Source organism: Schistocerca americana, chromosome 1, assembly GCF_021461395.2.
Source record: "Schistocerca americana isolate TAMUIC-IGC-003095 chromosome 1, iqSchAmer2.1, whole genome shotgun sequence".
Classification (NCBI taxonomy): Eukaryota; Metazoa; Arthropoda; class Insecta; order Orthoptera; family Acrididae; genus Schistocerca; species Schistocerca americana.
This window is the reverse complement of record NC_060119.1, coordinates 81,880,992-81,906,535: the sequence shown is the minus strand read 5'-3', so window position 1 is coordinate 81,906,535 and position 25,544 is coordinate 81,880,992. Positions and strand designations below refer to the sequence as shown.

The window sequence follows — 25,544 nt, the reverse complement described above, 5'->3', positions numbered from 1 at the left end:
CACATCCATGACCGAGGCAGGATTCGAACCTGCGACCGTAGTGGTCGAGCGGTTCCCGACTGAAACGCCTAGAACCGCTCGGCCACACCGGCCGGCAGAAATCTGTCTTCTCTCGCACTTCTACCCCCGCCCCACCCTGTTACATCACCAGGACACAATTTTTTCCTTAATGCGGCTCTATTGGACATGGGACACACATTTATTTGTTTTTACGCACATCATTTAAAAGATAAACATTAATTTTATACCGTTAAAACAATATGATTAATAATCTGGGATTTTTCTATCCCTTGCAACGCGGAAACTATTACTCCTAGCGAAAAAAATGAATAGGACCTTCTTTTTTAGGAAATGACGTTCCCACGTAGCACAGTGCTAAAATTTGCGACTACACGATTATTACCCTTATTGTCCTTCATTGATGGGACTATTGCTCGTGTAGCGCGATTTTCGTGGTGGTAAAGGTGTAAGTGTGAGAACACAGCAATTATTATACACGCAAACTAAGTTGACGCTCGGCGCGGTGACTGTAAATATCTTTACGGCCGTTCCCAACAGAAGCCGCGCCGTTTCGTTTGCGCGAATACTACATGCACCAGCAGGTGACGCCATCCGCAGCGGCGAATCTGTATTCCGCCGAGACAACTTGATAGCGCTGGCGTGAAAGCCGCACTCTTTGTGACCGGCACGATACAATGACAAGCATTTCAACGACGCGGTTTGGTCGCCGCGTCACAATCCCACTGGCCTTGGGAGCCACTAATCGTAGACAAGACCACGTGCGTTCGGAACTCGAGCGTCTAAATGTGGATAACCGTGAGACAATGCTTATAATAAAGGGAAAGAACGCGATAGTATCTGACTGCAAGATTAGTGGTGAAAATCTGGAGCTCTTCACATCGGTAATACTAAGAAGCTGCGGCCGCCTCAGGAGCTGAGTCGTCAGGGCCGCTTGTTACCATGCGGAAAATCCGCGTTAGATTCCCGGTACAGACAGCGAGGTTTCCTTGGCGGGAAGACTGGAAGTAGTGCACCGAGCTTCGCGTTGCCTATTCGAGACCTACTTGACCGAGTAGTAGCGGCTGCACCTCACAAAAATTGACAACGGCCGGAAAAGCGGTGAGCTGACCTCACTGCCCTCCATACCACATCAAATGGCGCTACTTGTCTGCGACTATTTGCAAACAGTGGACGAATCGTAGCATTCATTATCGCGGCAGTTTGGTCGCTCTACGGAATATAATCATCAATGAGTGGCTCCAGTTGGAAGCGTCAAACACGAAGAAACTTGTCGATTTCTTCCTCGCCGATTGGAAGCGATTTTCAAAATAGAAAACAATGTTACACGGCATTAGTGTGATGTCTCGTGAGTGAGACTTATTTTTTTGTTTGGTGTATATTGGCTTCATACACTTTAAGGAAGGAATAATCCGAGTGGGTCAGAAATCGGTAGAGGCATGTACACGTACAGACAAGCAAATGATCACAATTTCAGAAAAAATGGGTATTTATTCAAGAGAGAGAAAGCTTCACAAACTGAACAAGTCAGTGATACGTTGGTCCACCTTTGGCCCATATACAAGCAGCTTGGCATTGACTGATATAGTTGTTTGATGCCCTTTTGAGGGGTATCATGCCAAAGTCTGCCCAATTGGCGCATTGGATCGTCAAATTCCTGAGCTAGTTGGAAGGCTTTGCCCATAATGCTCCAAACGTTCTCAGTTGGGTTGAGATCCGGTGACCTTGCTGGCCAAAGTAGGGTTCTGCCAGCACTAAGACAAGCGATGGAAACTCTCACTGTGCGCGGGCGTACATTATCTTGCTGAAACGTAAGCCGAGGATGGCTCGCCATGAAGGGTAACATAACTGAGCATAGAACGCCGTCGATATGCCACTGTTCTGTAAGGGTGCCCCGAATGACAACCAGAGGGGGCGAAGGTAATATTCAACTCCATCAATGATATTCCAGGCCGAAGACATATCTGGAAACGCCCCGGACAGCGGTGGGGTACCAACCTCACTGTCCTGCGCCGTACGGCCCGACAAGCAGGGATGATGGTGTGGGGTGCCATTTCATTTCATAGCAGGACCCCTTAGGTTCTCATCCATGCTACCCGTACAGCTCACCGGTACCTCGACGATATTCTATGCTCCGTTTTGTTAACCTTCATAGCTAGCCACCCTGGGCTAACATTTCAACAAGATAATGCCCGTCCTCACACGGCAAGAGTTTGTACTGCGTGTCTTCGTTCTTACCAAACCGTACTTTTGCATCAAGGTCGCCGGACCTCTCCCCAGTAGATAATATTTTGAGCATTAAGGGCAGGGCTGTCGAACGATCTAATGCGTCGATGGGACAAAATTTCGGAAGATGTCCCTCAGAAGGACATCCAACAGCTGGGGTACAGCCTCCCATTCTTGCACCAGTGCCTGTCGGAGCTCCTGAAGTGTCGTAGGGGTTTGAAGACGTACAGCGATACGTCGACCGAGAGCATCCCACACATGCTCGATGGGGTTTAGGTCTGGAGAACAGGCAGGCCACTCTATTCGCCTGATATCTTCTGTTTCAAGGTACTCCTCCACGATGGCAGCTCGGTGGGGCCGTGCGTTATCATCCGTCAGGAGGAAGGTGGGACCCACTGCACACCTGAAAAGGCGGACATACTGGTGCAAAATGACGTCCCGATACACCTGACCTGTTACAGTTCCTCTGTCAAAGGCATCAGGGGTGCACATGCACCAATCATAATCCCACCCCACACCATCAAACCACGACCTCCATACAGGTCCCTTTCAAGGACATTAAGGGGTTTGGCATCTGGTTCCTGGTTCACGTCAGATGAAAACCCGGCGAGAATCACTGTTCAGACTATACCTGGACTCTTCCGTGAACATAACCTGGGACCACTGTTCCAATGACCATGTACTGTGTTCTTGACACCAGGCTTTACGGGATCTCCTGTGACCAGGGGTCAGTGGTATGCACCTTGCAGGTCTCCGGGCGAATAAACCATGTCTGTTTAGTCGTCTGTAGACTGTGTGTCTGGAGACAACTGTTCCAGCAGCTGCGGTAAGGTCCCGAGCAAGGCTACCTGCAGTACTCCGTAGCTGTCTGCGGGCAATGATGGTGAGACATCGGTCTTGTACACTGTGGACGTCCCGTACTGTAGCGCCTGGACACGTTTCCTGTCTGCTGGAATCTTTGCCATAATCTTGAGATCACACTTTGTGGCACACGAAGGGCCCGTGCTACGACCTGCTGTGTTTGACCTGCCTCCAGTAGCCTTAGTATTCTTCCCCTCATAACGTCATCAAAATGTGTTCTTTGAGCTATTTTCAACACACAGTCACCATTAGCATGTCTGGAAACGTCTGCACACTTACTCGCTGCACCGTACTCTGACATGCACCAACACACCTTTGCGTATGTGGACTGCTGCCAGCGCCACCGCGCGACGACCACAGGTCAAATGCACCGCATGGTCATACCCCGAGGTGATTTAAACCCGCAATCCGCCCACCAGAGCGTTGTTTCACCATGTATCTGCATTATCCTTAATTTATGAGCATAAGTGTACTTAAACCTAACTATCCTAAGGACATCACACACAGCCATGCCCGAGCCAGGATTCGAACCTGTGACCGTAGCAGCAGCGCGGTTCCGGCCTGAAGCGCCTAGAACCGCTCGGCCATAGCGGCCGGCCCGATTTGTTGTGGCGTAACAAGACAACCACGCCACTCGGAAGTAGCCGAAAGGCACGCGCTAAGCTCACGCAGATGGGCGTTGATGTCTGAAACAGGATACGTAATGAATGCTATAAAGAAAAGTACGTAGCTTCTGGAATACTTAACTTTAATCCATCCTTGTGGTACATCGCTCTTGACGATACAAGTGAGACTCTGTAGATACAAGCTATGTAAGGCTAATGGCGCCTTGCTAGGTCGTAGCCATTGACTTAGCTGAAGACTATTCTAACTATCTGCTCTGCAAATGAGCGAGGCTTCGTCAGTGTGCATCGCTAGCTACGTCGTCCGTACAACTGGGGCGAGTGCTAGTACGTCTCTCTAGACCTGCCGTGTGGTGGCGCTCGGTCTGCTATCACTGAAAGTGGCGACACGCGGGTCGGACATGTACTAATGGACCGCGGCCGATTTAAAGCTACCACCTAGCAAGTGTGGTGTCTGGCGGTGACACCACATTCCTCCCCCGCAAATCGGCGAACGGTTGTGTTATAAGGCTTCCGCCCGCCGTGGGGAGGACCCCATGGTGACGTATGCGATGAGGTGGGGAGCCTAACAACAGGCGAGGCTGTGCCACCCGCACCCTGCCATTCGGTCCGAGGGGAGCTAGGAAACGCCTGAAAACCTAGTCCAGGGTGCACGCCAACATGCGGTGTATGCGCCCGTAAAGAGACAGGAGGGGCCGAAGGGTCGACCTCCATCGCGTCGGGGTACCCGACGCGCGATGACGCCATGTGGTCCGGAGCGGGCAAGAGTTCCATGGCGGAGGACTGCTGGTCACGGGAAGCGGCGCGTGACCCAGGGAGGCGCCAGGCGGTTGCAGCGACGCGTCCACTGCGGGCGACGCCGGCGGAAGAACAGGCGGCGGCGGCGGCGGCGCGTCGCCATGGGGCAAAATGGAAGGCAGCGTCGGGAACACCTGGGGATGAGGCGAGCCAGTAGATGGGTCCCCAGGGCGCTGACCAGACGGCACCGTCGCTGAAAGCAGACGGGAGCGGCAGAACCCGGGCGACGACAGAGGCGCAGCTGATTGAGATGCCGACGCACCTCACCAGAGGTCCCCAAAACCAAGTACATCGCGCCGCCGAGGCAGCGAAGAATGCGCCCTGCGAGCCAACGCCGTGAACCTCGATAGTTGCGATAGAATACAACGTCGCCTGGAGCAAGAGCAGGTGGCTGCTGCTGCACAGGAACCTGATGCGACGGATGCAGCAAAGACATCAAGGTTCGATGAGGACTACCGTGGAGCAACTCAGCCGGCGAGCGACCATCCCGGGGCTGAGAGCGATACGAAGACAAAAAGAGCAACAACGCGTCCTCCCGAGAATGTGACTCTTTCAACTTCAACATCTGTGACTTGGAAGTCCGGACCAATCTTTCAGCGGCACCGTTTGACTGAGACGAAAACGGCGCGGATGTCAGATGTTGAATACCATTGGCCGTGCAGAATGACTGAAATTCTGCGGACATGAATTGTGGGCCATTGTCGGAAACAATAGTCTGTGGAAGACCTTCAATGCAAAAAATAGCGGATAACGCTTGGATGGTGCAGAAGACGTCATGGAAGACATCCGGACAACAAAAGGAAAATTACTGAAAGAATCGACCACAACCAACCATCGAGCATTCCAGAATGGACCAGCAAAATCGATGTGCAAGTGTTGCCAAGGGGAAGTGGCTTTCGGCCATGCAAGTAATTTCCGCGGCGGTGCGGATTGTTGTTCGGCACACGCCATACAAGAAGAGCACATATTCGTAATCGCAGCATCGATGCCGAACCAAGTACAGTGCTGACGAGCAAGTTGTTTCGTTCGCACTATACCCCAATGTCCTTGATGGAGAAGCCGTAAGACAGAGGACTGTAACGAATGTGGGACCACGACTCTGGACTGATCATTATCAGAACGCAACAACAAAACACCACGTCGTACAAAAAGTCTCTCCTTGTGAGCAAAAAATCTGCAAACCAACGGATCCTCAATCCATGACTTTGACAAGGGCCATTGCGTAGCAACAAAACGCAAAACGGTAGCAAGGACAGGGTCAGCAGCTGTGGCAGCAGCTACACGACGAAAATCAATCGGAAACGATTCGACCACGTCATCGGTTTCCGCATCAAGGAACATGCAAGCAAGTTTGGAAGAATCGAATGCTTTATCCTCAGCAACAGGCAAACGGGACAACGCATCAGCGTTGCCGTGCTTAGCAGTGGACCGATACAAGATATCGTAGCGGTACTGCGAGAGGAAAAGAGACCAGCGAATGAATTTCTGCGCTGTACGTGGAGGTACAGGCTTGTTCGGATGAAAAAGCGATGTCAAAGGTTTGTGGTCCGTGATGGCGGTAAAGTGACGACCATACAAGAAATCATGGAACTTAGTAACACCAAACACGAGCTCCAAAGCTTCTTTCTCTATCTGTGAATAATTTCTTTGCGCAGATGAGAGCAATTTGGACGCAAAGGCAATAGGGCGATCATGCAATCCATCTTTGTGCTCAAGCACAGCACCGATCCTGAAATCCGATGCATCTACCATCAATCAAAGGGGTTTCTGGGGATCGAATGGCGTAAGGCAAGTATTAGAAAGCAACGCCGATTTCAACTGGCGAAAGGCGCGTTCGCATTCCGCCGTCCAGACGAACGGAACACCTGTACGGCGTAAGCGATGAAGCGGAGCTGAAAGAGAAGAGGCATTGCGCACATTCAATCACACCTTGTGATCCCAAAAGCGTGTAATGTTCTTGCTACCTCATCACGCAATGCGAGGGGAACAATGCGCGCTCTGAAAAATTTCGGTTGCGCGTTGAGTTTCAGTTCCAAATATGTTGCAAGAAGGCTGCACTGTCCTAACACAGGGATATGCTGTCCTGAATATGTAGTGAGCTTAACATTTGCGGCACGCAACGGACGTATGCCCAGTTGTTTGTACGTGTTGTGATTGATTAGTGAAACTGCAGCTCCCGTATTGAGCTGGAATGGGATCACTTTGCCTACAAGGTCCAAGTCTACAAAAAGTTTATTGTCCTGTTGACGACAAGAGCGACTGTTGTGTGCAACGTGAACAAACACTGGTACAGAATCACTCGCGACTTGACGTGATTTCCGGCGACGTCGACGCACACTTTTTGTGGGACGAACACAGTCACTGTTAGAGAAAGTGTCACTGGACGGAGTGGAGTTAACTACATGAACGTCCATGGGCGAAGGGTCACGAGCCTGATTATTCTTGGTTCGATTCCGGCGCGAAGCAAAGGGCCTGGAATGGTTGTGATTGTCTGATCTGAGCTTTTTCTGGCAAACACTTTTAACATGTCCTGTCTTATTACAGTAAAAGCAAATAGCTTGGCGTGACGGGCAATGTTCACGCGAATGTCTAGTCGCACACTGCGGGCATGATTTCACTGCATTTGCTCGCTTACGCGGCACACGTGGAGAGCGAGGCGGCAGCTGCGCGGACGAGCGCGAGGGCTGTTTATCGTTCCGTGCAGCGCGCCCGGCGGGCCGGTTAATGTGACACACGGCTGGCGAAGTTTCAGATGAGTCCTGTGCAAAGTCAAGTGTGTCTTGCCTATCCAATATGTCTATCACTTGTTGAAGGAAGGGATTAACTAGTTTCAAAATCTGTTCCCGGATACGAACATCTGAAACGTTCTGTGCAATTGCATCACGCACCATGGTATCTGAATAAGGGAGTCCACATTCACACTCAAAAGCACAATCTCTAGTAAGGCCTTGCAATGTTGCAACCCACTCCCTATTAGTCTGACCGGCTGTAGGTTTTGTACGAAAGAACGTATACCTTTTTGCAACGACATTTACTGTTTTTTTGAAATAGGCATCTAACGCCGACAAAATTTCTTCGTAGGACAGAGTTGCTACGTCGCGGCGGGGAAACAATTTCACTATCACACGGTAGGTGGACACACCTAACAGGCCAATAAAAAAGGCTGCCGCTCGTTACCTTGAATTCTGTAGGCGGCGAGATGGAATCCAAATTGGCGTGACCACTCCGTCCAGCTTTCCACAGCTGGGTCAAATGGCCGGAACGGGGGTGCAACAGCATGTTGTGGCTGCGGTAGCGGTGGAGCGGCGGCTGCCGCATCGTTTTGCATTGCACGTTGACCCTGAACGAGCTGTCCAAGGGCATCCAATAACGCCTGCGTCTGCTGATTCTGCAAGCGATAAAATTCGGACAGTACATCTGGAGATTGTGGCGAAGCCATGACACAAGCAAATTGAAGCAAAGCAAGGATAAAGAAGAAGACCGCTTTTACTCTCGTCGCCAACTGTTGTGGCGTAACAAGACAACCACGCCACTCGGAAGTAGCCGAAAGGCACGCGCTAAGCTCACGCAGATGGACGTGAGGTCTGAAACAGGATGCGTAATGAATGCTATAAAGAAAAGCACGTAGCTTCTGGAATACTTAACTTTAATCCATCCTTGTGGTACATCGCTCTTGACGATACAAGTGAGACTCTTTAGATACAAGCTATGTAAGGCTGATGGCGCCTTGCTAGGTCGTAGCCATTGACTTAGCTGAAGGCTATTCTAACTATCTGCTCTGCAAATGAGCGAGGCTTCGTCAGTGTGCATCGCTAGCTACGTCGTCCGTACAACTGGAGCGAGTGCTAGTACGTCTCTCTAGACCTGCCGTGTGGTGGCGCTCGGTCTGCTATCACTGAAAGTGGCGACACGCGGGTCGGACATGTACTAATGGACCGCGGCCGATTTAAAGCTACCACCTAGCAAGTGTGGTGCCTGGCGGTGACACCACACGATTTCCGTTCCGTTCGCATTAATTCCCTCGTGTTGTGTTTATTTATTTTTTTTTTCTTAGATTGTATTCTGAGAATTGATATGCACGTTAAGAGGCGTTGACGGGTGGTAAGAGGAAGGATGCATACACAACCGTGTTGTCCGTGTTTGGAACTCAAGCGTTCTGCTTGGTTGTACAACGAACATAAGAACTAACTAAAGATGAATCATCCCGCAGCCCACGCGTGGTCTCCATGGCGCATTTGGTGTGGTGAACATTCGAATTTGCCTCCCAAATAGGCGGTGGTTACGGATGCTTTCGCTTTCTGCCCACGTTCTGTGTTAGCTGTCCCATACACGTGTGGTGGTGCCACGTTTTCCTGAGGATGCGCGCCTTGTCAGAGACAGAGCAAGTGGCTCGTGTGTGGCGTGACACAGCTCGGCCGTGATTGTCTGTGATGGGTACGATTCCTCCCGAGCGAAGGCAACTCGGCGTGTGGGCAGCCAAACGAGTTAGCGGCGCGCGCCTAATTGAGTCTAATGGCCGTGGCGAGCGACGTCAACAACAGGGCACGAGGCTGGAGCGACGCGCCGCTTCCAGCTTCTGCCACGGGGGTGTTTATAACAACAGTGACCGCGTGGCTCAGTGGCCAGAGTACACAGGCAGCATGGGAGAAGCACGTGGCCGGGCGTGCTCGTTTTTCGAAGTGCGACCCCACGTCTCTGGAAATCGTATTAGTACAATCAAAGCCGGTTGTAACGACGTCGAAGGGACCGACGGTTTACGGTCGTTACAGCCGATAGTCGTATATAAAGCGGGTTTTTGCATTGTTTCTTTGATAAAAATTTAGTATCTCCGGATTTTAGGCTGCCATAGAGTTAGCTCTTCAAGAAGTAGAAGAAATGCAGTACACCTGTAGTATTCACAATAGAGTATTTGTGGAGATGGATTGAAGAGGAATCCTCCCATTTCTATCTTCCTAATTAAAATGACATGAACAAGTGGCATCTTCCCTTTTGCATTTTTGGAATTTCCGCACATATTTACAAAAACTTTTGCTTTGCAAAGTCCGTTATTTTGCTGCTTTCACAGATGTAATTCCTGTTTAGTTGGTCTAAAGCGCCATTTTATCAAACCGCGTAAGGACGGTAGTCAAGTAAGTGTCTTGTTGACATTAGGAAAGAAGATCACGGCGTTTTAACATATCAGTTGTCGTTTCAGCCATCAAAATATGAATGTCTTTTTCACATTCGACAAAGATCCTAAGTATTTTACCTTTTTTTAAAATAAAAAGCAGTCCACATCGCAGTGAGCTTTCATTTTTAATTGTGTTTACCGATTTCGGTCCATAAGACCATCCTCAGACCAGTGCTGCAGATGACTTGAGAAACCGGTGCATGGAGCCGCTGTGTAAATATACTATGAGACTTTGTTTTGGCATTTCGGAATTTGATTTATAAAGCCAAGGTAAATCTGCATGTGCCATTGCATGGAAGCGAACGAGTTCTGTGGAAGCAGCTGTGTTTTTATCGAGGACTATGCGCGTATGTTTGAAGGGCGCACGTGCGACTTTCCCCACTCGGTCTGATAAACTAAATACGTGATGTTACGCTGCAGTTTCTATCGACACTTAAAGAAAGGAGAAACAGCTGTTTTCACAAACACTGTTCTCTTGTATACAAAGAGACATACGTGTTTGAAATAGTTTCCATTCTAAAACGCTTAAAATTAGTATATGTTTAAATTTTAAAAAAATCTAGTCTGCGTCTTTGGAAATCAAAATAGGGCAAAACGTCTGACCGTTTAATGTCATAATTCCTCTCACTGCGATTCCTACTCTAAAGAAGTGAAATTCACGTCGTAAAACGTTTCCAAGTTGCTCGTAAAATAGGTGATAGTGGTGGTATATTGCTTTTCCCTAGGTATCCAGTAACTAAATTTCTACCTGCTATACATTCAAGTGTACTCCGGAAATATAAAATGCACCGAATAAAGACGCGCTCGCCGAGTAACGGACAAGCTTTGTTACTGAAATCAAGACTTCCTAGTAGATGGGAGCTAACTGCGTCCCGTTTAACGTAGCGAAACCGTCTTATGGAAACATAACTACGTATTTTCGGGAGTACGCTGACGGAGTATTGCAGGGGTCATTACTGTTCCTATACATAGTTGTTATGTTGCGGCCGGCCGCGGTGGTCTCGCGGTTCTAGGCGCGCAGTCCGGAACGGTGCGACAGCTACGGTCGCAGGTTCGAATCCTGCCTCGGGCATGGATGTGTGTGATGTCCTTAGGTTCGTTAGGTTTAAGTAGTTCTAAGTTCTAGGGGACTGATGACCACAGCAGTTGAGTCCCATAGCGCTCAGAGCCATTTGAACCATTTTTTGTTATGTTGCGGATAACGTCGCAAGTTCCGCGAGGCTGTTGGTGAATGCTCCAGAAAACCAGCGAAATGCAGGATGTGCAGAGCACCGACGATTCTTACAGGGAACGCAGTTGACTCTCGAAGAAATGACCAAAAATTGAATGGCCGTAGAAAACCAGATCTAGGAAAACGAGGTGCCAGATTGAGAAAATCCTAAACGTGCGAAGTAAGTAGGATACCGAACCTTTATTTGACTGATTGTTTTGTTCGACAGTGTGATGCTGCTATCAGGTGGGGTAAATACATGAGACACAAAAGATCCAGAGAAGAAAGACGCATTTCCTGACAGGATCGTTTAGTACGCGTGAAAGTGGCACGGGTAGTATTGTAATTTCGATAGCGTACGTTCTAAGACAGCAGTTCCCAACCCTTCTTAGAACGTTACCCCTGAGTACAATCAAACATAAGCTAGTAATCACACCCTTACCCCCTGCTATCTGATGTCTTCTCCCCCCTCCCCCACATCATTACCAACTTTCGCACCAAACGAAACTATAGAATGAAAAACTTTCCTTGGAACACTTATTTTTAAAATGATGAAAGATGAGTTATATTTAATTTGTGTATCTCTCTCTCTCTCTCTTTCTGTGTGTGTGTGTGTGTGTGTGTGTGTGTGTGTGTGTGTGTGTGTGTGCGCGTGCGTGCGTGCGTGTTTGAGTGAATAGCGAAGGAATCCGTGGTGCATCGCAAGTGCTACCCACAACTCCTTCCCAGATAAGAAAGCTAAGTATCCACAGCGAGGGCAGACACTTGTTACAGAATATACTTCCCGTGCATTACTTCCCTTCATTGCGGCACTTGCTTGATCTTCAACTGCAACCCCACTTCGAATGAAGCAGGTTGAGATGTGTGCACTATGCTTACAGTTCATGAATAACTTGATTGCTGCATGCCTTATTTCTGAACTGCGAGAAATTTTATGAATTAAGGTTGTTAACGAAAAAATGGTTCAAATGGCTCTAAGCGCTATGGGACTTAACATCTTAGGTCATCATTCCCCTAGACTTAGAACTACTTAAACCTAACTAACCCTAAGGACATTACACACATCCATGCCCGAGGCAGGATTCGAACCTGCGACCGTGGCAGCAGCGCGGTCCCGGACTGAAGCGCCTAGAACCGCTCGGCCACAGCGGCCGTCGGTTGTTAACGCTTTGTGTGTAACCACTCAGTAATAATAATAATAACAATGTGTACAGCAGTATAGTAGCCCTTATGTAGTTACTGCTGTGTCGTGGTGTTAATTAATTCATTTCTCTGTTTCTAAGCGAGTAATGAAGCAATTTCTGGACTATAGCAGGTATTATCTACTACTTGGAGAAGACATTTTCTTGAGATATTTAATATTTGTTACATATATGTCTCACCTTTATCATCAGCGATGTACGGAACAAAGCATAACATATGTGTGCAATGGGTGGACTATGTGAGGAACCTGTAACCTCACCGCATTAATGTTACTAATTCAGAAAAAGTAATAATTGATAACTTACGCAACCACTACTAGAGTCTCACAAAATTTTAATAATAATAATGATCTTTTGAAAATAATTTAGACTCGTGATAAACAGAATCGAATCGTTTGGTTTTTACCACTCAGAAAATTTCATTTTAGTTCTCAGGGGGTAATTACCCCCAGGCTGGAAACCACTGTCCTACGAAGAGTCAGACAACATACTATGTCCTGAGAAATACTTTGTAGTATTTCTGGATCTCTACAGTAATTACAAGGCGACCGGCGTCAGCAGTTACGTGCAGTCATGCTTATCGCAGCAAATCGTCAAGTTGTCAGATCACCACTTAAGGTATGACAAGTGGTGATTAGACAACCATGACGGTTTGCTGTGATAAGCATTGTACGGCCTGAAGATGACCGCATATAATGGCTGAATCTGGCCTGCTTGTAACAGTTGAACAGATCTAGAAATACTAAAACGTTTTATGCATTGCACTGAGAATTCGTGCTCCTCAATTAACTACCATTCGTTATTATTAGATACTGTCACATACGAGGGTTATTTGGGTGAAAATCTTAAAAGTTAAATAAAATTCCTATAAATTGCACGGTCAACTTGCAGTTCTTTGCGTTATCCTTTAGTTTCGACAAATAACCAATAACTGGAAGTATGAATGTAGTCTTTCCCTGTGTATATTGATGATGAAATCTTTTCGGGCTGCATCCAGGTGGCTGCGTTGAAATGAAACCCAGCCCCTCGGATGGAAGCGCAAGATTTCGTCTATTGGCAGCCTGTTGCTACACACAGAAAAGGAAGCTGTGTCAGAGTAGAGATGGCTGACACATTGTCAGTTTTCATCGCACTGGAGTAACCAGCTGTGACACATTTTTCCTTTTTAATAGTGAAGCCGGTAAAGTTGTGGAAACGCATCGCAGGACGAAAGCACAGTATGGTGATTCGTGTGTCTCTGGAGCAAGAGTATGAATGATGCGGAAAGTCTGAAAGAGGCGTAACTTCTTTGTAACAAACTCCACACCCGCATCAGACACACCGCGTGGTGACGACGTAAAACAAAGCCGCAGCGAAAGAGCTCGTGAAGGGAAACAAGCGTACTACTGTAAACGAAATAGCCACTATTTTGGATATTAGTGTTGGTTTTGAACACAATATCCTCCGTGAAGTGCTGCAAGTGCCAATTTGCTGTAGAGTTGATAGATCGTCGAATCTCTGCTCCTGGGGAACTTTTTCGTCGGGTCCAGGTCGTTGGTAATGGATTTTGGGACGGAATTTTTACAGAAGATGAAACCTGCACTCCTAGCTACCGCAGACTAAGAGATCGAGCAAGGACTGACGACATAGCTCTACCATAAAGAGGTTGAAATAAAAGAATCCTTCTCGCGAGGATGCAGTGCACCCCTCATACGTCACGGGGACTACGTCGAAAATCGATATATCTGCAAATGCTGTGTATTGTCTCATTAGAATTATAAAAAGTAGTTTTCAGTCAGTCATCCTCGAACATCTCGCGAAATGACTGTTACGGGAAAAATCGTACTAATTAGAGCTCATGTGCAGTTTAACCGACAGCTATTTTCCTCGTGCACAATTCACAAATAGAAGAAGAAAAAATGGAAATGTGTGTGATAACGGAAGTACCATCCACCACACACCGTAAAGAATTTTTCGGAGTAAATACAAATCGTAGCTAAGGTTCACTTTCATTTGCTTGCCACGCTCAATAACGAAAACGTCGCTCGCCTAAAATACGAGGGTTACTCCAAAAGAAATGCACACTGTTTTTTTTTTAAATCCATCTATTATTCTACATGTTTGAAAGTTTTACAGTGTGTAGATACATCCTTTAGAAACAATATTTTCATTTCTCCACATAATTTCCATCCCTCGAAACTGCCTTACGCCATCTTGGAACCAGCGCCTGTATAGCCGCACGGTAGAATTCTGGATCAACATGTTGGAGCGACTGTTTGGCAGCGTGCACAAACGTTGTTCCACGAAGACAGTCTTTCAGTTTCCCAAAGAGATAATAGTCACATGGAGCCAGGTCAGGACTGTAAGGCGGGTTTTTCGGTGTTGTCCATTCGAATTTTGTGATCGCTTCCATGGTTTTTAACTGACATGTGGCCGTGCATTGTCGTGCAACAGCAAAACATCCTGCTTTTGCCGATGTGGTCGAACACGACACAGTCGAGCTTGAAGTTTCTTCAGTGTCGTCACATATGCATCAGAATTTATGGTGGTTCCACTTGGTATGATGTCCACAAGCAAGAGTCCTTCGGAATCGAAATACACCGTAGCCATAACTTTTCCAACAGAAGGTGTGGTTCTGAATTTTTTTTTTCTTGGGTGAATTTGCATGATGCCACTCCATTGATTGCCTCTTCGTCTCTGGTGAAAAATGATGGAGCCATGTTTCATCACCTGTCACAATTCTTCCAAGAACATCTCCACCATTCTCGTACTGTTCCAAAAGTTCTCTGCATACCGTTTTTCTTGTTTCTTTGTGAGCCTCTGTCAACATACTAGGAACCCACCTGGCACAAACCTTTTTTAACGCCAACACTTTCAGTATTCTGCAAACACTTCCTTCCCCTATCCCAACGTAGCGTGACAATTCGTTCACTGTGATGCGTCCGTCAGCAGTCAACAATTCATTAACTCTCTGCACATTGTCTGGAGTGTGTGCAGTACGAGGCCTGTCGCTGCGAGGACAATCCTCAATATTGCCGTGCCCGCTTTCATCACGTAACCTGCTTGCCCACCGACTAAGTCTACTGCGATCGACAGCAGCATCTCCATACACCGTTTTCAACCTCTTGTGGATGTTTCCCACTGTCTCGTTTTCACAGCACGGGAATTCTATGACAGCACGTTGCTTCTGACGAACGTCAAGTGTAGCAGCCATTTTGAAGACATGCTGTGACGGTTCCACTCACGGGAACAGGTTGAACTAAGTTTGAAAACAAGCGGGAAACATGTTTCTACACACTGTAAAACTATCACACGTGTAAAATGAAAACTGTATTTTCACAAAAATAGTGTGCATTTCTTTTGGAGTGACCCTCGTGTGTTATACTCTATTCCTAAAGCGAAGCCGGCCGCGGTGGTCTAGCGGTTCTAGGCGCTCAGTCTGGAACCGCGCGACTGCTACGGTCGCAGGTTCTAATCCTGCCTCGGGCATGGATGTTTGTGATGTCCTTAGGTTAGTTAGGTTTAAGTAGTTCTAAGTTCTAGGGGACTGATGACCACAGATGTTAAGTCCCATAGTGCTCAGAGCCATTTGAACCTAAAGCGAAACACAAGGTTTACCAGCTACAACGCACCGCAAAACAGTGCACGTAATAACGACAGTGCCTTTTATGTGGACAGGTGACAAAAGCAGTAGAGATGTTACGACACGAGGTCACGATGTGGAGTGACTCAGCGACCGAGGTGCGCAGTGGAGCACGCTGCCCTGTAACACACTGGCCGACTCATTCCTCCCGAAGCCCTTCCCCAGCGTTACGCGAGGGCAGCGGCACCGTTGCGTTCCGTTGCACTACGGGAATGCGCAGCGTACGAGCATGACGCACCTCGAAAGTATGTTCTGTGATACCAGACCTGCAACTCACAGAAAACAATGTGTCGCGAACCCGCTGCGGGAGAGCGTGAATAATGAGCCTCGAGGGTCGCGTGGAAGAAAAACTTTACATTCTTGTGCAGTTCCTTTTCTTCCTCTTCTCTCGTCGGCAGTGGGCAACTGTGGACAACGTGAAACAGTAACTTAGAGGAACTGTTCTTCTGAACGACGTGCTTATTCCCATCTCCCCAACAAATTTTCATTTCCCTCATTGCTGTTGTTATTCTTCCTGAGTGAACATATATCCACTTCTCTTTTTCTTCAAACGCCTTGAAGTTTGTTGTTTATGTTCATTCCTCCTTCATATTTATTTGTAGAAAGATTATTAATCTTGTCATTAACATATTTAAGAGTAATCCTCCCATCCAAACAGAATTTGTTAAACCAGATTTTCATTGTATCTTTTGTAGTGCGCATATTTATTTTAAGTAACAGTGTTACCTCATTCTTGTCCCTAGTAGGCACAAATTTAAGGTCGTTAAATGAGTCCGCGATCATGTTATGGCACTTTGATTGTAAAGGTCAATCTCGATCACACAAATGTTACAATTCACGGTTATCAGTTTCGGATACTGCCATCTTCAGATCTGTTACAAATAGGAAAACAATGGTGTAACCAACTAAGTTCGGTTAGCTGAAGCAAAATCTATAACAGGTCTGGCTATACATAAGAAATATATAAAAAAAAATATTTACGTGATTAACAGCAATACATGCCAGCTATACATACCATTAAGTTTTAAACATGTCTACTACTCAACAACAGTATAGTGTTTCAATATAGGATTAAACGCCAACCGGTTGCACATAATTGGTAGGTACATTGACGTAGATTTCGACATCTACTAGGGTGCCTTCATCAGACTGAAAATTTTGAGAAATCGTAAAATTACATTGCTAAAAAAGCAATGGTCAGAATTTAGAGCAGCTATTTCACTTTTGACGTGAGCATAGGTGCTCTAAATTCTGACCATTGCTTTTCAGCAATGTAATTTTACGCCGTATCAAAATTTTCGTTCTGATTAAGACACCCCTAGTAGGTTTCGAAACCTAGGTCAATGACCCTACCAATTACGTGCAACCGGTTAGCTGTTTAATCCTATGTTGATACCATAAAGTATCCTGATTGAGGTATCAACGTCAAAATCTTATCTACGTAGGTACATAGTAAATGCTGGTGAAGGCCGGTATGCGTCCCGTATATACATTAATAACTGAGGCCAGTACAGCGCAGTATAGCCAGCCTATATGAGTAACCTGAAATATTGCAAGAATTGTTTAGTTAGTCAATTATCCTCCATTATTTTACGTGTCCAAATGAACTGAATCGCCTCCTTCGGATTGTGTGTGAGCGTTTCGGAAGTTTTTTGATGTGCTCTTTGTTACTCCTTAATTTGTAGTTGCCAGTTTCGTTTACGGTGGGTCTCACAATCTCTCGAAAGATTCTCTTCCACTTTTTCCATGCACTCATCCGCATAGAGCGACTGCGGTTTTATAGCGGTTTCATAGAGTGTAATTTTCGCATTCATGAAGATCGATTTTTTACTCCAAATGTCCTTGCAGAGTTTAAACGGTACCTTATTCCCCGAAAGTTAGCTTAAAAATTTGGAACTCAGTGTATGAAGAAAAAAGCTTTTAGTAAAATGCTTTTTGGGAGGGGGCGGTGTCATTAGGCTGCCCACCCTTCCCCCCTCCCCACTTTTGTCAACAGTGTAGCCGTGCATAGGAAACACATCGGAAGCGCTTGCGTGGTGTTAGTCGGGCAGCGGGAAGTGGGGAACTTCTGTTCTCTGTCATGGCTGGTTGTTAGCAAGGACAGTTGAGGCGTACACATCTGTTGTTGGGTGCCAAGACATTGTAGAATCCATGTCGCAACGTATTGCTGCCGTTTTCTTCCCCTTTCACTGGTGCCATGTCCTGGGCTGACGCTGGGTCGGCATTGTTAGGAACGGATTTGGCAATGTTAGTGTTAAGGGGTGGCCGGATACCCTTCCTGCCGTCACCCCGTACCGCCCTGGGACGGAATTAGTGTACCCCAGCTGTATGCGTCTAGTATAATTCATGGAATAGTACTAACGTGTTCAGACATCTGCGAGTCGTGTAACTGAGGCGGAACGTGGGGACCAGCCCGGTATTCACCTAGCGGGATGTGGAAAGCCGCCTAGAAACCACATCCAGGCTGGCCGGCACACCGACCTACGTCGGTAATCCGCTGGACGGATTCGATCCGGGGCCGGCGCGCCTACCCCAGTCCAGGAAGCAGCGCATTAGCGCTCTCGCCTAATCTGGCGGGTAACGTATTGCTGCCATATATGGTATGAAAAACGGAAAGGTCTGGTTTTGGTGAATCCACGTCGGAACGTGTCGGTGCCGTTTATGGTACGAAAAGTATACAGTTTTGGTAATTCTTCCAATCCATATGTGGCATACAGCAAACCAGTGCTTGACAGTATTAGTGTTCGTATGTGATTCTAATATTCTGAGCCATCACTATAGCTCTGGCACGTGCAAACTAGGTTCGCTCCTGCTGAGGTGGGCTGCAGTTGGGTAGGGCTCTTGCCACGAGTCCCTTGAACCAGGTACGGAGGCTGGTGCACGCTGAGAGCCACAGAACCGGCGACACAAGATCGAGACTGAATATCATTAATAATAGAAACTTGTATCTGTTGGGGTGAAACGGGAGAAAACATTACTGTTAAATTTCGCGGGTGGTAAATGTTGGAAATTGTAGACTTAGAGAAAGCTTTTGACAATGTTGACTGGAATACTCTCTTTCAAATTCTAAAGGTGGCAGGGGTAAAATACAGGGAGCGAAAGGCTATTTACAATTTGTACAGAAACCAGATGGCAGTTATAAGAGTCGAGGGACATGAAAGGGAAGCAGTGGTTGGGAAGGGAGTAAAACAGGGTTGTAGCCTCTCCCCGATGTTGTTCAATCTGTATATTGAGCAAGCAGTAAAGGAAACAAAAGAAAAATTCGGAGTAGGTATTAAAATTCATGGAGAAGAAATAAAAACTTTGAGGTTCGCCGATGACATTGTAATTCTGTCAGAGACAGCAAAGGACTTGGAAGAGCAGTTGAACGGAATGGACAGTGTCTTGAAAGGAGGATATAAGATGAACGTCAACAAAAGCAAAACAAGGATAATGGAATGTAGTCTAATTAAGTCGGGTGATGCTGAGGGAATTAGATTAGGAAATGAGGCACTTAAAGTAGTAAAGGAGTTTTGCTATTTGGGGAGCAAAATAACTGATGATGGTCGAAGTAGAGAGGATATAAAATGTAGGCTGGCAATGGCAAGGAAAGCGTTTCTGAAGAAGAGAAATTTGTTAACATCCAGTATTGATTTAAGTGTCAGGAAGTCATTTCTGAAAGTATTCGTATGGAGTGTAGCCATGTATGGAAGTGAAACATGGACGATAAATAGTTTGGACAAGAAGAGAATAGAAGCTTTCGAAATGTGGTGCTACAGAAGAATGCTGAAGATTAGATGGGTAGATCACATAACTAATGAGGAAGTATTGAATAGGATTGGGGAGAAGAGAAGTTTGTGGCACAACTTGACCAGAAGAAGGGATCGGTTGGTAGGACATGTTCTGAGGCATCAAGGGATCACCAATTTAGTATTGGAGGGCAGCGTGGAGGGTAAAAATCGTAGAGGGAGACCAAGAGGGATAGCATGGAGAGCTGCATCAAACCAGTCTCAGGACTGAAGACCACAACAACAACAACAACAATTGCGTATCTGTTGAGTACTCATGCGGCCATTTTATCAGATTTCGTCGCTTTGTCGCAGCTTCTGAAAAAGTGAGTTAATGGCTTTTAATGGGAGGTTTAAGTGACAGTTGGGGTAGAATGGCTGCCCTATAAACCAGAATTCAAGAATTCACACCCGCACTGCGACATGGGTGTGAATGTTAAATGAGGCATTTTTGTATGTCAATATTGACTTCTAAACAGCATGGCGCCGAGCTGGTATGACATGGGCATGCAAAAACTGCCACAGCGTCTACAAAAATGCATCGACAGAAATGGCGAATATGTCGAAAAATAGCTAAATGTTCAAGCTGTAAACTGATGTAAACTATTGTACAAGTAAACAGGTCTATGTACTTATAAAAAATAGGAGACCTTACTATTGGGATTACCCTCGTACATGATTGTACTCGTAGGTAAAGGAGCTGTTCAAAGTGTCGTTCTTGTACCTGGATGCTGGCCTGTACCCGTCGCCGCTGTGAGTTTCTAGCCCTTTCAAACACGCCTGGATCATTTCGAAATTCTTGAAAGGCACTGACAAGTCCCTACTCCATTTCTTCAATTCTTAGCCGGAGTAAGGTACACTACACCGTGAAGGTGGCCCTCAAACACAGGAAACCATCCGGTTCAGATCAGGTGATCTTGACACCACGCAAACAACTGACACGAGTGGCTCTCTGGCCGTGTACTGTACTGTCGTGTGAATCGTGTTTCTAATGTAAACAAGGACGGACCACATTAAGGATCGGTAGGATCACGTCAGTGGTGGCTGGTAACCACAAAGTCGCAGTCGAGACTTGTTTGCTTCTAGTACCTCGAACTTTCAACTGCACGCGTTTCAGCCATGAATTATAATACATCCTGTGGAAGTAGAACAGAGACGAATGGGAAATCATTCTGGTGACGATGCGGGCCTCATATGGGGAAATCCAGAGACGTAAGAGGACACACTGTTACAGTTCGGTGCCTGGGAACGAGCATCTCGGAAACGACGAAGCTGACTGGCTGTTCGCTTCCTGGTCTCTGGAAGCGTCTGTGGAAAGCGGTTGAAGGACGGTGAAATCGCGTGCAGGCGGCGAGATGTTGGGCGTCCACGCCTCATTAGGGCTCAGGGCTATGGCCGCTCTGTGAAGTATGCTAGGCTCAGATCTGTGGCAGATCTTCATTCTTCGAGTAGAGAAAACAAAAGATTAATCCGAACCTGTCATTCCCTACAGGTAGTCTGCCCTTGAGACATTAAAGCCGGCCGGAATGGCCGAGCGGTTCTAGGCGCTACAGTCTGGAACCGCGCGACCGCTACGGTCGCAGGTTCGAATCCTGCCTCGGGCATGGATGTGTGTGATGTCCTTAGGTTAGTTAGGTTTAAGTAGTTCAAAGTTCTAGGAGACTGATGACCTCAGCAGTTAAGAACCATAGTGCTCAGAGCCATTTGAACCATTTTTGAGACATTAAATCAACTACACGTGAGGTGCAGTATTTCCCCATTACCAGTCTACTGACTGGTTAGATGCGGCCCGCCACGAATTCCTTTCCTGTGCTAACCTCATCATCTCAGAGTAGCACTTGCAACCTACGTCCTCAATTATTTGCTTGACGTATTCCAATCTCTGTCTTCCTCTACAGTTTTTACCCTCTACAGCTGCCTCTAGTACCATGGAAGTCATTCCCTCATGTCTTAGTAGATGTCCTATCATCCTGTCCCTTCTCCTTATCAGTGTTTTCCACATATTCCTTTCCTCTCCGATTCTGCGTAGAACCTCCTCATTCCTTACCTTATCAGTCCACCTAATTTTCAACATTCGTCTGTAGCACCACATCTCAAATGCTTCGATTCTCTTCTGTTCCGGTTTTCCCACAGTCCATGTTTCACTACTATACAATGCTGTACTCCAGAGGTACATACTCAGAAATTTCTTCCTCAAATTAAGGCCGGTATTTGATATTAGTAGACTTCTCTTGGCCAGAAATGCCTTTTTTGCCATAGCGAGTCTGCTTATGATGTCCTCCTTGCTCCGTCCGTCATTGGTTATTTTACTGCCGAGGTAGCAGAATTCCTTAACTTCATTGACTTCGTGACCATCAATCCTGATGTTAAGTTTCTCGCTGTTCTCATTTCTACTACTTCTCATTACCTTCGTCTTTCTGCGATTTACTCTCAAACCATACTGTGTACTCATTAGACTGTTCATTCCGTTCAGCAGATCATTTAATTCTTCTTCACTTTCACTCAGGATAGCAATGTCATCAGCGAATCGTATCATTGATATCCTTTCACCTTGTATTTTAATTCCACTCCTGAACCTTTCTTGTATTTCCATCATTGCTTCCTCGATGTACAGATTGAAGAGTAGGGGCGAAAGGCTACAGCCTTGTCTTACACCCTTCTTAATACGAGCACTTCGTTCTTGATCGTCCACTCTGATTATTCCCTCTTGGTTGTTGTACATATTGTGTATGAGCCGTCTCTCCCTATAGCTTACCCCTACTTTTTTCAGAATCTCGAACAGCTTGCACCATTTTATATTGTCGAACGCTTTTTCCGGGTCGACAAAGCCTATGAAAGTGTCTTGATTTTTCTTTGGCCTTGCTTCCATTATTAGCCGTAACGTCAGAATTGCCTCTCTCGTCCCTTTACTTTTCCTGAAGCCAAACTGATCGTCACCTAGCGCATTCTCAATTTTCTTTTCCATTCTTCTGTATATTAATCTTGTAAGCAGCTTCGATGCATGAGCTGTTAAGCTGATTGTGCGATAATTCTCGCACTTGTCAGCTCTTGCCGTCTTCGGAATTGTGTGAATGATGCTTTTCCGAAAGTCAGATGGTATGTCGCCAGACTCATATATTCTACACACCAACGTGAATAGTCGTTTTTTTGCCACTTCCCCCAATGATTTTAGAAATTCTGATGGAATATTATCTATCCCTTCTGCCTTATTTGACCGTAAGTCCTCCAAAGCCCTTTTAAATTCCGATTCTAATTCTGTATCCCCTATCTCTTCTAAATCGACTCCTGTTTCTTCCTCTATCACATCAGACAAATCTTCACCCTCATAGAGGCTTTCAATGTATTCTTTCCACCTATCTGCTCTCTCCTCTGCATTTTACAGTGGAATTCCCGTTGCACTCTTAATGTTACCACCGTTGCTTTTAATGCCACCAAAGGTTGTTTTGACTTTCCTGTATGCTGAGTCTGTCCTTCCGATAATCATGTCTTTTTCGATGTCTTCACATTTTTCCTGCAGCCATTTCGTCTTAGCTTCCCTGTACTTCCTATATATTTCATTCCTCAGCGACTTGTATTTCTGTATTTCTGATTTTCCCGGAATATGTTTGTACTTCCTCCTTTCATCAATCAACTGAAGTATTTCTTCAGTTACGCATGGTTTCTTCGCAGCTACCTTCTTTGTACCTATGTTTTCCTTCCCAACTTCTGTGATGGCCCTTTTTAGAGATGTCCATTTCTCTTCAACTGTACTGCCTACTGCGCTATTCCTTATTGCTGTATCTATAGCGTTAGAGAACTTCAAACGTATCTCGTCATTCCTCAGTACTTCCGTATCCCACTTCTTTGCGTAATGTCTTGAACTTCAGCCTACTCTTCATCACTGCTATATTGTGATCTGGGTCTATACCTGCTCCTGGGTACGCCTTACAGTCCAGTATCTGATTTCGGAATCTCTGTCTGACCATGATGTAATCTAATTGAAATCTTCCCGTATCTCCCGGGCTTTTCCAAGTATACCTCCTCCTCTTGTGATTCTTGAACAGGGTATTCGCTATTACTAGCTGAAACTTGTTACAGAACTCAATTAGTCTTTCTCCACTTTCATTCCTAGTCCCAAGCCCATATTGTCCTGTAACCTTTTCTTCTACTCCTTCCCCTACAACTGCATTCCAGTCGCCCATGACTATTATATTTTCGTCCCCCTTTACATACTGCATTACCCTTTCAATATCCTCATACACTTTCTCTATCTGTTCAACTTCAGCTTGCGACGTCGGCATGTATGCCTGAACTATCGTTGTCGGTGTTGGTCTGCTGTCGATTCTGATTAGACGGGTTACAAAGGGGAAAATAAGCTGAAGATGTGAACTGAAGTTTGTCTTACGGCGGTGGACTTTCGTAGTCCTCGCAGTAATGTTTGATTTACTGCTGCAGTGACGTAATGGCTAGCATTCCTGTCTAGTAAGCATGGAGATCTGGGTTCGAGTCCTGGGAATGGCACAAAATTTAATTCATTTTTTCAGTTTCCATCGTTATCGTAGGTTCAACTATATTCAGATTTTACAGTAATGGAGTATAGTTCGAAGCTGGATGACATTTAGGAAAAGAACGAAGTACCGACATTGTGGAATACGCACAGGACAGAGCAAAGTGGAGAGAGTCGAATCGACACGTATCGTAAAACGTATAAAGTTAGCTGGAAGTCGTTAAGCGGTCTGATTCTCAAATACTGAGCCAATATAGTCGGGTAATATGCGCGACTTGAGTTACACAGCTTCAAGACGTTACACAATTCCTAGCAATAATACTTTCCTGAGTTTCTTAAAACTGAAACTAAACTCCGGCTGAAGACGCCGTGAAGACCCAAAGGTACCGACCGGCCGCCGTATCATCGTCAGCCCACAGCCGTCACTGGATGCGGATATAGAGGGGCGTGTGGTCAGCACACTGCACTCCCGGCTGTCGTCAGTTTCCGAGACCGGAGCCGCTACTTCTCAATCAAGTAGTTCCTCAGTTTGCCTCACAAGGGCTGAGTGCACCCCGCTTGCCAATAACGCTCGGCGGACCGCATGGTCACCCACCCAAGTGCTAGCCCATCCTGGCAGCGCTTAACTTCGGTGATCTGACGGGAACCGGTATTACCATTGCGGCAAGACAGTTGGCTCTTACTTTCTTAAACTTTAAACATAATACACTGTAGAGCCAGAGAAACGGCCTGCCTAATATCGGTAGGGCCCCCGCGAGCACGCAGAAGTGCCGCAACACGACGTGACATGGACTCGACTAATGTAATACGGCTGCCCATAAATCCGTAAGAGTGCGAGGGGTTGGCGATGTCTTCTGGACAGCACGTTGCAAGGCATCCCAGATACGCTCAATATTGTTCATGTGTGGGAATTTTAGTGGCCAGCGGAAGTCTATAAACTCAGAAGGGTGTCCCTGGAGCCACTTTGTAGCAATTATGGACCTGTGGGGTGTCGCACTGTCCTGCTGGAATTGCCCAAGTCCGTCGTAATGCACAATGGACATGAATGGAAGCAGATGATCAGACAGGATGCTTTATGTACGTGTCATCTGTCAAAGTCGTATCTAGAACGGATTAGGGACCCCATATTACTCCCAACTGCACCCGCCCCACATCATCACAGAGCCACCACCATCTTGAACAGCCCCTGGTGACATGGCAGGGTTCCTGGGTTCATGAGGTTGTCCCCATACCTATACACGTCCAGTCGCTCGATATTATATGCAAAGAGACTCGTCCGACCAGGCAACATGTTTCCAGTCATCAACAGTCCATTGTTGGTGTCGGTGTTGATGGTCCCAGGCGAGGCGTAAACCTTTGTGTCGTGCAGTCATCAAGGGTACACGAGTGGGCCTTCCGCTCCGAAAGCCCATATCGATGATGTTTCGTTGAATAGTTCTCACGCTGCCACTTGTTGATGGCCCAGCATCGACATCTGCACCAATTTGCGGAAGGGTTGCACTTCTATCACACTGAACGATTCTCTTCAGTCGTCGTTGGTCCCGTTCTTGCAGGATCTTTT

At 46.6% G+C, this 25,544-nt stretch overlaps 1 protein-coding gene across 1 annotated transcript in view; it reads left to right on the top strand.

The window, feature by feature from the left end:
- The window catches only part of LOC124548300 (leucine-rich repeat-containing protein 15), a 145,510-nt gene that overhangs the window by 12,942 nt on the left and 107,024 nt on the right, over positions 1-25,544 (top strand). The gene's annotated exons all lie outside the window — the stretch shown is intronic.